Here is a 12,699-nt window from a genome sequence, read left to right on the forward strand (position 1 = left end):
GCCACCCAGGCGCCCCAATTATAAAAATCTTCAACCTTAAAACAAAGTTGAAAGAACTTTACAGTGAGTGCCAGTGTACTCACCACATAGACCCTACCATTAACATTGTACTAGATTTGCTTTGTCTCATATCTGTACATCTATCCATCCCTCTCTTCCTTCACCCATTCATTTTTTTTTAAGATTTTATTTATTTATTTATTTGAGAGAGAGCAAGAGCAAATGCTAAGGCGGGGGGTCGGGCAGAGGGAGAGGGAGGGGTAAAGAATCTCAAGCAGACTCCACGCCGAGTGTGAAGTCCAACGCAGGCCTTGATCCCACGACCCTGAGATCACAACCCAAGCTGAAATCAAGAGTCAGATGCTTAACCGACTGAGCCACCCATGCGCCCCTTGATAGGTTCTAGAGTAAATTGCAGGCATCAATACACTTCCCCCTAAAAAATCACCATACGTACAATTAATGAGTTTCATGTTTGTATACCTTTTCATTCAAGGTAAAATTTACATACAATGAAATGTACTAATCTTAAGTCTACTTATGCTGAGATTTTAAGACTTCATACATTTGTGTAATCAAAACATCTATAAAGACATAGAACATCTGGCGCCTGGGTGGCTCAGTTGGTTAAGCAACTGCCTTCGGCTCAGGTCATGATCCCGGAGTCCTGGGATCGAGTCCCACATCGGGCTCCCGGCTCAGCGGGGAGCCTGCTTCTCCCTCTGACCCTCTCCCCTCTCATGCTGTTTCTCTGTCTCTCTCTCTTTCTCTCAAATAAATAAATAAAATCTTTAAAAAAAAAAAAAAGACATAGAACATCATCATCACCTCAGCAAGTTCCCTCCTGCCCCTTCCAGCTCAATTGCTGCCCCTAATCTTCCAGAGGCAACCATTCTTCCAATTTTATTCCACCAAAGTTTAGTTTTACCTGTTCTAGAATTTCATATAAGTGGAATTATAAAACATGTGCTCTTTTGGGTAAGGGTTATTTCATTTGGCATAATGTTTTTTGAGATTTGCCCATATTGTTGCATGTATTAGTAACTGATTCCCTTACATCATTGATTAGTATTCCGCTGTATGAATACAAGAGTTTATATATCTAGTCTCCTATTGATGGACCCTTGATCTGTCTCCAGGTTATGGCTATTATGAATAGAGCTGCTATGCACATTTTTGTACAAGTCTTTTTATGCACATAACTTTTTTTTTTCTGTTTGAAATTCAAATAAGATTTATTTAAATTGAAAAAAATTCTGGGGTGCCTGGGTGACTCAGTCGGTTGAGCATCCAACTCTTGATTTCAGCTCAGGTCATGATCTCAGGGTCATGAGATCGAGCCCCATGATGGGCTCAGTGGGGAGTCCGCTTGAAGTTCTCTCCCTCTCCTTCTGTCCCTCTCCCTGTTCTCTCTCTCAAATAAATAAATAAATCTTAAAAAAATAAATTGAAAAAAATTATTAAAACAGCATTTACAGGGGCACCTGGGTGACTCAGTTGGTTAAGGATCTGCCTTCAGCTCAGGTCGTGATCCTGGGGTCCCGGGATCAAGCCCCATCTTGGGCTCCCTGATCAACGGGGAGCCTGCTTCTCCCTCTCCCTCTGCCCTTCCCCCACCCACTTGTGCGCTCCCTCATGCTCTCTCTCTCTCAAATGAATAAATAAAATCTTTTTTAAAAACAGCATTTAAAGTCAAAACGCTTTTGCTCTGAAAATCATAAGTATTTTTAGGTAAGGCAGATACATTTCTAGGTTAACAAGATCAGATTTGACTTTGGACTTTATTCTTTAAACAAACTGTAAAAAATAGAGGAAAAAAATAGGTCATTTACAGAAAATATCTACATATGTACTTAGAGGTACAAATTTGATGACAGAAGAAACTTAAGTACATGTTGCTATCTCAGAAGCAGTTCTCAAAGAGCTTAATTTTATCATCTTGGATTTTTTAAAATTTTTTTTTTAAGATTTTTAATTTATTTATTCGACAGAGAGATAGAGAGAGAGAACAAGTAGGCAGAGAGGCAGGCAGAGGGAGAGGGAGAAGCAGGCTCCCCGCTGAGCAGGGAGCCCGATGCGGGGCTCGATCCCAGGACCCTGGGATCATGACCTGAGCCGAAGGCAGCCGCTTAACCGACTGAGCCACCCAGGCGCCCCCATCTTGGTTTTTAAGAATGCCGAAGATCCCTCTTCATCCTCGATCTTGGAACCCAACTAGTACTTTAAAGGTCCGATATCAGCAAGTTTATACTCTACACCAAGGGGTTCATCTGCAGACATACTGTTACTGTAGAAGAGAGTGGAGCGGCTTTTGTAAAAAAGTTCAGGTATCAAAGCGAAAGTTAGTCAAACTGGCTCATTCATCTCTGTCGTAACAGCTTCCTCTTCTTTATCGACATTACTTGTTTGTGACAACTTAATATTTCCATTTCCTAGGACACCACTTGCAGAAAATTTCACTCCCTCTCTTGCACAGAAAATTACAACAGCATCTCCAATATGACTGAGATCTGGACATACATATGCAAATTCACCAGACGGTGTCTTTACTGCATAGCTAGCTATTGGCCTGTTCTGGAATTCCAAGTTGTTCCACATCTAAAGCCATTGACTTCATTTCAGGGATGCCTTGGTGGCTCAGTGGGTTAAGCGTCTGCCTTTAGCTCGGGTGTGACCCTGGGGTCATAGGATTGAGCCCCAGGTGGAGCTCCCTGCTCAGTGGGGAGCCTGCTTCTCCCTCTGCCCCCTGCTCCTCCCTTCTCTCTCTCTCTTAAATAAATTAAAAAAAAAAAAATTTTTTTTTAAGCCATTAACTGCATTTCATAATCCGAAACCTTTTCTTGATTTGCAGCTTCAAATACTAGTGCCAGGGTGTCCGCATTATCTTCAGCCCTTAGCGTAAGGAGGTCTTCACTGCACATTTTCGTATTTTGGACATGCTGGTGACGTTCCTGCTCCGGCCAGGCTGCAGTGGCCGCGGTAAGACCCGAGGCCGTGGGAGCGCACGGGGAGCTGCGCCAGGGAGACCGCCGTGGGAACGGTTTACACCGCTGCAGCTTCGGATGCAGTGCGCCTCGTTGATGAGATCCGTAAGGGCCTCCAGCACATTCTCCTGGATGGAGCCCTGGACCAGGCGCGTCGGGAACAGGGTGGCCCTGTCGCAAGCAAGGACGCGGCCCCAGGAGGTTAGGAGTCATAGCTGGATTGGGTGTCAGAGGCTAAGCGTGAACAGGCAGAGGCAGGCGCGAACACCTGAGACCCGGGAAGATCACTGCACATAACCTTCCTTATTGCGCTTTTTTTTTTTTTAATTTGACAGAGAGATAGAGAGAGCGCACAAGTAGGCAGAGTGGCAGGCAGAGGGAGAGGGAGAAGCAGGCTCTCTGCTGAGCAGGGAGCCGGACGTGGGGCTCGATCCTAGGACCTCAGGATCATGACCTGAGCCGAAGGCAGCCGCTTAACCGACTGAGCCACCCAGGCGCCCCCTTTTATTGCTCTTGAGTAAATACCTACGAATAGAACTGCTGGCTCATTGGGTAGGTGCATGTTTCGTTTTATAAGAAAATACCGCACTATTTTCCAAAGTGGCTGTACCATTATACACTTCCAAAAACAATGTACAAGCGTGCTAATTACTACCCATCCTTGCCGACATTTAGTGTTGTTCATTTTATACACGTTAGACGTTGCGGTGGGTGTGTAGCGGCATCCCGTTGTGGTGATCTCATTGTTTTTAAGAGCTGCGTGTTATTCCAGGATATACGTGCACCACAACTTTATCGATCATTCCCCTAACAATGGTCATTACAGTTTCCGATTTTTCCTAGTACAAGTAATGATGCATGGACATGTATCCACTCATATGTCCAATTTGTAATGTTCAACTTGGCTGGGCTGAACCACACATCCTTTAGAGTGAGCCATAGGGGAGATTTGGAGGGTAGAAGGAAAGCAGACATTTTCTAGTTCATGCACATCACTGGGGATCTGCTGACTTACCTCCTTGGAGGTGAAGCCGCAGCTAGACCTGCAACTTCTCTACCTTCCCCCAGATCCTCCATCAGCTTCTCCAACTCCTGGGCCAAATGCTTGTGTTTCACTCTGTGACAAAGGGCCCTGGCTTCTGCAGGACACCGACATCAGCAAGATTGGAAGCAGGGAAAACCAGTATGGGTTCCAGTCCATCCCATGGGGCAAGTGCCAACTCTTGCTGGTGGGTTCAACCTGCTTCCGATCTCCCCATTTACATCCATCTTCCCTTCCCCATTGTTTTCCCACATTCCTGTGAAAGAGATTTCCTAGAATAAGAGGTGCTAGGTCAAAGGGGATGCATATTTAAAATGCTGACATACTGGGGTGCCTGGGTGGCTCAGTCGTTGGGCGTCTGCCTTCAGCTCAGGTCATGATCCCGGGGTCCTGGGATCGAGCCCCACATTGGGCTCACTGCTCATTGGGGAGCCTTCTTCTCCCTCTCCCTCTGCCCCTCCCCCCAACTTGCGCTCTCTCTCACTTTCTCTTTCTCTCTCTCAAATAAATAAAATCTTTAAAAAAAATAGTGCATGAGGGTGCTCATTTTCCTGCAACTTCAATCAGAACTGGATATTATGAATCATTTTAATTGTTGCCAATCTGGTTAAACAAAATAATAACCTGTATGATGTTGATTTGTATCCCTGCTCACCAGTGAGGTTGAACATCTTTTCATATGCTACTGGGTATTATATTTATTTCTTCCTCTGTAAACTCCATAGCCTTTGTCCTTTATTTTTTATTGAGATATTTGGGTTTCCTTTAAGGAGTTCTTTATGTATTTTTGATATTATACGTTTGCCAAATATATGACTCCAATCTTATCTTTTAAATTTGTTTGTAATATCTTTACAAAGATTTAATTTGATGTAGTGAAACCAATCCATCCTTTTCTTTTTTTTTTTTTTTTTTTTTTAAAGATTTTATTTATTTATTTGAGAGAGAGAATGAGAGACAGAGAGCATGAGAAGGAGGAGGGTCAGAGGGAGAAGCAGACTCCCTGCCGAGCAGGGAGCCCGATGCGGGACTCGATCCTGGGACTCCAGGATCATGACCTGAGCCGAAGGCAGTCGCTTAACCAACTGAGCCACCCAGGCGCCCCCCAATCCATCCTTTTCTATTATAGTCTTTGGGTTTTATGTTCTTCCTTAGAAAAGATTTTCTCACATCAAGATTATAAAATATTATCCTTTATTTTCCTTTAATCCTTTCATAACTCTGTCTCTCTATGTTTAGAATTCCAATCCACCTAAATTTTAATGTGTAGGATCTAATTTTTTCCCAATAAGTTATCCAATTGTCCCACTGATGTTTGTAAAATAAGTCATCCTTACCTTTTGGGTTTAAAAAGCCACTTTTATCACATATTACATTTACATATATTCAAGAGTCTTTTTCTGGTTGTGATAGTCTCTTCCATTCATCTATAATCCACCGATGTGCTTTTAATGACTATTTTACAGCATTAATTTAATTTAATTTTGTTTTATTTATTTATTTTTAAAGATTTTATTTATTTATTTATTTCAGAGAGAGAGAGCACGAGCAGGGGCAAGCAGGCAGAGGGAGAGGGAGAAGCAGGCTCCCCGCTGAGCCTGGAGCCCGATGCGGAGCTTCTTTTTTTTTTTTTTTTAAAGATTTTATTTATTTATTTGAGAGGGAAAGAATGAGAGAGAGAGAGCATGAGAGGGAGGAGGATCAGAGGGAGAAGCAGACACCCTGCTGAGCAGGGAGCCTGATGCGGGACTCGATCCTGGGACTCCAGGATCATGACCTGAGCCGAAGGCAGTCACTCAACCAACTGAGCCACCCAGGCGCCCCGATGCGGAGCTTCTTATGAGCAAAGGAGCTCCCTGAAAATAGTCCAGGCATCTCTGTAGCACTAAATATCTAGCTCAGTGCCTGGTGTATAGGAGGTGCTTACTCAGTGTTTGTTGAATGACTAAAAGACCTACCCATGCTCGCCACCATGGAGCTGAGAAAGGTAATATGGCAGACAGGGAGAGATGTGCCACAGAGATCCTCCTTCGTGAAAGAACTTGCTGACAGCTTCCAACTGTTAGTGCCTTCAGCTGCTGCAGCTTTCAAAAAGCCTGGCCAAAATATGGAACTCCTCTACCCAGCAATGTCTGCTTCAGAGATTCCCAATGCTTCCGCTTCCTTTCCTTCACATGTGTTACTCCCTATCAATCATTTCATATTCCCAACTCTGTCTCAGCATCTGCTTCCTAGAAAACCCAACCTACGCTAAGGGACTTTAGTCTTAAACCCATTCACTGTAGGGGCACCTGGTGGCTCAGTTGGTTGAGCATTTGCCTTCGGCTCAGGTCACGATCCTGGGGTCCTGGGATCAAGCCTGGCATCAGGCTCCCTATTCAGCGGGGAGCCTGTTTCTCCCTCTCCCTCTGCCTGCAGCTCCCCCTGTGCACTCTCTCTCTGTCAAATAAATAAATAAAATCTTAAAAAAAAAACCAACCCACACAACCCATTGTAGACTAGTAGGAAAACACACAATTCTGGCAGTAAGCCAAAGGTGACTGACTGCATAGAAGGTAGTGACAATAGTAAACATTTTCTTGGTGCTTTTGTACAAGGTTACTTTGCTGAAATTATAAATTTTAATTTTTGTGTAAAAATGAGTGCCTGAATGACCAGAAAAGGAAAGATACCTTATTATGCCTTAATAGAAAGGTTATTCCATTTAAAATTAATGCTGTTGCAGCACCTGGCTGGCTCAGTTGGAAGAGCATGTGACTCTTGATTTGGGGTCGTGAGTTTGAGTCCCATGTTGGGTGTAGAGATTACTTAAAAAAAAATAAAACTTGGGGCACCTGGGTGGCTCAGTCAGTTAAGCATCTGCCCTCGGCTCAGGTCATGATCCTGGGGTCCTGGGATCGAGCCCCACATCGGGCTCCCTGCTCGGCGGGAAGCCTGCTTCTCCCTCTCCCACTCCCCCTGCTTGTGTTCCATCTCTCGCTGTCTCTCTCTCTGTCAAAAAATAGGTAAAATCTTTAAAAAAAAAAAAAAAGATTGGGGCGCCTGGGTGGCTCAGTCGTTAAGCGTCTGCCTTCAGCTCGGGTCATGATCCCAGGGTCCTGGGATCGAGCCCCGCATTGGGCTCCAGGCTCAGCGGAGAGCCTGCTTCTCCCTCTCCCTCTGTCTGCCACTCTGCCTACTTGTGCTATCTCTGTTAAATAAATAAATAAAAATCTTTAAAAAAAAAAAAAAAACAGGCTAGATGCAAAATATTCAAAAGCTCTTGAACCTGGCACAAGATCTGGCAAATAGCAGGCATTGGACAAGTACTGTTGACTGAAAGCCTGTGAGAATTCAGAGGAGGGAAAATCATTTTCTTCTGGGGAGCCGATTTGTCACCTATCAATCGGTCAACAATAAAATTTTAAAAAATGAGTTAAAATCTATTTGCTGATGCAAAGAGTCAATAAAACCCACAAAGTTAGACAAAGATTGTCTTTACAGTAAAGTTCTCCCGTCCTCCTGCCTCCCCCAAACCCTCCCCCGCATAATTTTCTTTTCTTCCTCAATCATCATTGAAACTTAATCCCTAACTCGGGGTGTCAATCTCATTATTTCACTCTGACACCTCACACTGATTTAAGAATGATTTTAAAGTTCTGCAAATTTATTTGCACTTGAAAACCGGAGGTGTTCAAACACAAATCATCCTGTGTCTGGTAGAGGGGCGGGATCAGCTCCCTCACCAACCACCAGCGCTATCACCAACACCCCTTCTTCCCTCCTTTGCAAATGTCCTTTCTGCCTTAGAAGTTAGAAATGGCGTATGTGCAGTTAGCCTTATGGTTTTCTCTTATTTTCCCTCCCCATGGGGGCTTGAGATGGCTGACTTCTGTGTACATTGGTGAACAGCTCAGGCCTCAGAGGATTGGCGCATGAGGCTGCTCACCCAAGGACAAGGCCCCCTGGATTCTACTGTGGGACAATCGTTTCTTTAGAGGGGTGCAGGCAGGGGTTTCCAAGGGAGGTGGCTGCTGGGGAGTTTTCACCAAGGAATGAGTCTGCTGGGGGTGCACATTACAATATTAGCATAGGGGAAAAGAGACAAAGCGGTCTAATCTCTGTGGTCACTCTCCCAGTGACCTCCATTGAAGTGCCGCCCCCCTTCCCATCAACCCAATAAAACTCAGCCAGCAGCTGGCGGAGGCTGAGTAGGCCCAGGGACTCACAGTAAGGCCCACGCCGTGCTGACATCCACAGTGACCTCTTAAAGGAAAAAGGAGAGGGACCGACTACCTCAGAGGTTGTGCAGGAAAAGTTGGCTTCCCCATAGCGCTGTGCTTTGGCACTCAGCAAACTGCAGGAAAGTGCCTCTTTGTCGTTCCCATCAGACCACAAGATATTTGGGGGCAGGGCTGTATCTCTTTCACCCAGGTATCCCCAGCACCGAGACAGACTCAGTAAACATTAGAAGAAAGAGCATTGTTGAGGGCCCACTATGCAAAAAATAAGGTGGGTTTCCTGCCCTCGTGGGCAGGGGGGCTTGGGGGACAGGCAGTCCCCTGGAACTGGGTCGTAAAGGAAAAGTAAGTTTTCACCAGGGTGGAGAAGTGTATATATATGGGTGTGTGGAGTGAGGAAGAGATAAGGGAGCAGAAGAAAACGCAAGCAAGTACAACATGAAAAGGAATGGCATTTTCAGGGAGTATTCCAGAAGATGCAAATGAGAGAGTGAGGTCACTTTGAAGATGATGCCAGTTTGGCTGCATTAGCTAGAATATGACTCTCTTGAGTTAATATTTTTAACTTTATGTTTAACTTTTCATTATGATTGTTTTAAGATTTTTTTTAAAAAGTCTCGGGGCGCCTGGATGGCTCAGTCATTAAGCGTCTGCCTTTGGCTCAGGTCATGATCCCAGGGTCCTGGGATCGAGCCCCGCATCGGGCTCCCTGCTGGGCGGGAAGCCTGCTTCTCCCTCTCCCACTCCCCCTGCTTGTGTTCCCTCTCTCGCTGTGTCTCTCTCTGTCAAATAAATAAATAAAATCTTTAAAAAAAAATTTCTCTCACCCCACAAAAAAACTCCCTTATGCTCAACGTTAGTAGTTAACCTTCTTCCCCACCCCCCATCCCCTGGCAACCACTGATCTGTTCTCTGTCCTTATAGCTTTGCTTTTCCGGAATGACATACCAATGGAATCCTATAATATGTAGTCTGTGTGTGTGTGTGTGTGTGTGTGTGTGTGGTGTGTGAAAATATGTACGTAACATAAAATTTACCATTTTAGCCTTTAGGTGTAATTTTTTGAGTCTGGTTTCTCTCAACATTAATGCATTTGAGATTCATCCATGTTGTTGCATGCAACAGTAGGTCCTCCTTTTTTATTGCTGAGAAATATTACATTGTATGGATATACCACCCATTTATATATCCATAAGACAACATTTGGATTGATTCCAGGTTGGGGCATTTATGAAAAAAAGCAGCTAGAAATATTCACATGTGGATTTTTGTTTGAACATGAGTTTTCATTTCTCTTAGGTAAATATTTAGGAGTATTTACTTAGGGTAAATACATGGGAGGATTTCTGATTCATATGCTCGGTGTGCTTTCTGCTTTACAAAATACTGCCAACCTATTTTCTAAGGTAGTTGTACCATTTTGCATTCCCACCAGCAACATATGAGAGTTCCCATGCCCTGTATCCTTGCCAGTGCTTGGCGTTACCAGGTTTTGTTTTGGTTTTGGTTTTTGGTTTTGGTTTTAGCTTTTCTAATAGGTGTGTGGTGTGGTTTTACTTTGCATTGTGGTTTTAATTTGCATTTCCCTAATCACTAATGCTACTGAGCATCTTTTCCTGTGCTTCTTTGCCATCCATAGATCTTCTTTGCTGAAGTTCAGATTTTTTGCTCATCTCAAAAAATTTAATTGTTTCTAATGAGTTTTCAAGATTATTTATTTTTTTTAAGATTATTTTTTTAAAGAAAGCTTTCGCCCTGCCCCCATTCTATAGCGCCATGTCCATGTTGAGATGCTAAAGGGCGTTGTGACCTTCTTTTTTTTTAATTAATTAATTAATTAATTAATTTGACAGAGAGAGACACAGCAAGAGAGGGAACACAAGCGGGGGGGGGGGGGGGGAGGGAGAAGCAGGCAGGGAGCCCGATGTGGGGCTCGATGCGGGGCTCGATCCCAGGACCCTGGGATCATGACCTGAGCTGAAGGCAGACGCTTAACAAGTGAGCCACCCAGGCGCCCCGTGTTGTGACCTTCTTTTTTGTGTGTTTTAAAGCATGCAAGGGACTACCTTCAGTCAACATCACGGAAATCCTGCCACCCAGTTATTCACCAGAAAACATATTTTTTTAAGTTATTGGCTGCTGACAAGCCCTTGCTGAAAGTTGGGTTGATACGATTGCTCAGAGGGTCAGCAGAATGTGCTAATCATTTGTTCCTCCAGATTTTATAAGCTCTGTCTCTGAATCAAGCTAAGCTACACACTTAGACAATATGAGTTTATGATTTAGTGTTGTGTACTTGGATTTTATTGATGGTCCATATTTGAAACAGCCCTTGTGAATTCTATTAAACTGCTGATAAAGAAGTTGCCCATTATATTTTTCAATATCCCTTATAGAACAAACTGTTTAATAAATTCCTATTAGAGTTTAGTGCCAGAAAAACTTCCTGTCTCCTGACAAATACTCATCTCTCCTATTATGATACAATGAGAACTGTGACATTTAACAACCTTATGCTTCTACGTTTGGCTGCTAGAAAACTAGCACTATATTTAATATTCAGTTATACTAACTACCTTTACCCTTAAATATCCCTCTGCTCTCTGTGGCTTTTATTGTTTATATTTACTTAACATATATAAGGGTCTTATCAAGAGGCTAGTGTTCCAGTTACTATTGCTGCACAACACCCATTTCAAATGTAGCGGTCTATAACAATCACTTTCGGGGCGCCTGGGTGGCTCAGTCAGTTGAGCCACGACTTTTGATTTTCGGCTCAGGTCATGATCTCAGGGTCCTGGGATCAAGCCCTGTGTGGGGACCTACACTCAGCATGGAGTCGGCCTAAGATTCTCTCTCTCTCTCCCTCTGCCCCTTCCCACCCCCACCCCCACGATCTCTGAATGAATGAATGAATGAATAAAATCTTTTAAAAAACCCACTTTATTATGCTGACTGATTCTGTGCATCAGGAATTCTGAAAGAGCACAGTGGGGGCAGCTCTTCTCTGCTCCACCCTATCCGCTGGTGACTAACAGTTAGGAGCTAGAAGGGCTGGGGCTGCAGGAGTCACTCTAAAGTGGCTTCTTCGCTCACATGGCTGAGCCTGGGCTGGGAAGGCTGAAGGCTGGGCTCAGCTGAAACTGTCATGCAGAGCACCTATCCATGGCTTCTCCCATGTGGCTTGGCTTTTCACAGCACAGGGGCTGGGTTCTGTGGAGGAGCAAACCCAGAGGGCATGTCCCAAGAATCAGCATTCTTAGACAGCTAGGTGGGAAGTCCATGGCCTTTCCTAGCCTCAGAAATCACACAATGTCACTTCCACCATACACTAGGATGTAGCAGTCACAAGCCCACCCCGATTCAAGGACAGAGTCCAAAGACCCATCTCTCGATGGGAAAAGGATTAAAATAATTTCTTGCCACTTTCAGAAATTACAGGCATAAATAATAAAAATAATAAACTCATGACTGTTTTTTGGTCAAAGAGATCTAAATAGGTGGTGTCTCAGCATTTATCCCTGTTCAGACCACATGGCTGGGTGCTGGCAGGGTATGGAGGACAAAGGTAGGAGAGGTCTCTTCAGCTCCCTACAATCTTCCCACATTTGTTATGGAACTATTTTTAAAACTCACCAAAGTTTCTGCAGAGATAAGGGGAAAAGCTAGCTAAAATTAGATATATTACTAATTTGGTAGCAACAAGATTATTTTGGCCACCAATAACTTTTTAAAAGGGCATTTAAAAAGCTATTATTTTAGCCATGAAAGATTAATGGAAGACATCTTTCTTTTTAATGACTAGTGAGAAGACACATTTTCAACTGGTTGGAAATAATAAATTCTGCAGCTACCTGAAAACAGACATGTCCAAGAACCATCCCTCTTCCTCTTCCTCTTCTTCCTCCTATTCCCTTTCCTTCCTGCATTCTTTAGGAGAAATTCCTTTATTAAGCACCTAAAATGTGCTAAATATTGTTGTCACTCCCGTAATGTTTCAAAGCACAGATTTAGCAGCCAATTTAATAATGTGATTAAGATACAATATTTTAGGGATTGGCAAACTTCTGGAAAGGGCCAAATATTTTATGCTTTGTAGGCAATATAGTCTCTTTGACAACTATTTAACTCTTCGGTTGCAGCAAAAAGTAGCTATAGACAATATATAAATGAATATGCATGACTGTGTTCCAATGAGAATTTATGGACACTTACATATGAATTTCATATAATTTTCACATGTCACAAAATATTTTTCTTTTGATTTTGTTTCAACGATTTAAAATTTAAAAACCAATTTTAGGGGCACCTGGCTGGCTCAGTGGATAGAGCATGTGACTCTTGATCTCAAAGTTGTGAGTTAGAGCCCCACCTTGGGGATAGAGTTTACTTAAAAAAAATTTAATAAAAATAAAAATTTAAAAAGCAATTTTAGTGGTTTTTCGGCAGTGAG

The 12,699-nt window shown here is 43.4% G+C and overlaps 1 pseudogene; it reads right to left on the reverse strand.

The window, feature by feature from the left end:
• Positions 1-1,788: 1,788 nt before the first annotated feature.
• Positions 1,789-3,178, reverse strand: LOC116638796 (annotated as a pseudogene).
• Between the last annotated feature and the right edge of the window lie 9,521 nt (positions 3,179-12,699).

The sequence above is a fragment of the Phoca vitulina genome, unplaced genomic scaffold (genome assembly GCF_004348235.1).
Source record: "Phoca vitulina isolate PV1807 unplaced genomic scaffold, GSC_HSeal_1.0 scaffold2, whole genome shotgun sequence".
Classification (NCBI taxonomy): Eukaryota; Metazoa; Chordata; class Mammalia; order Carnivora; family Phocidae; genus Phoca; species Phoca vitulina.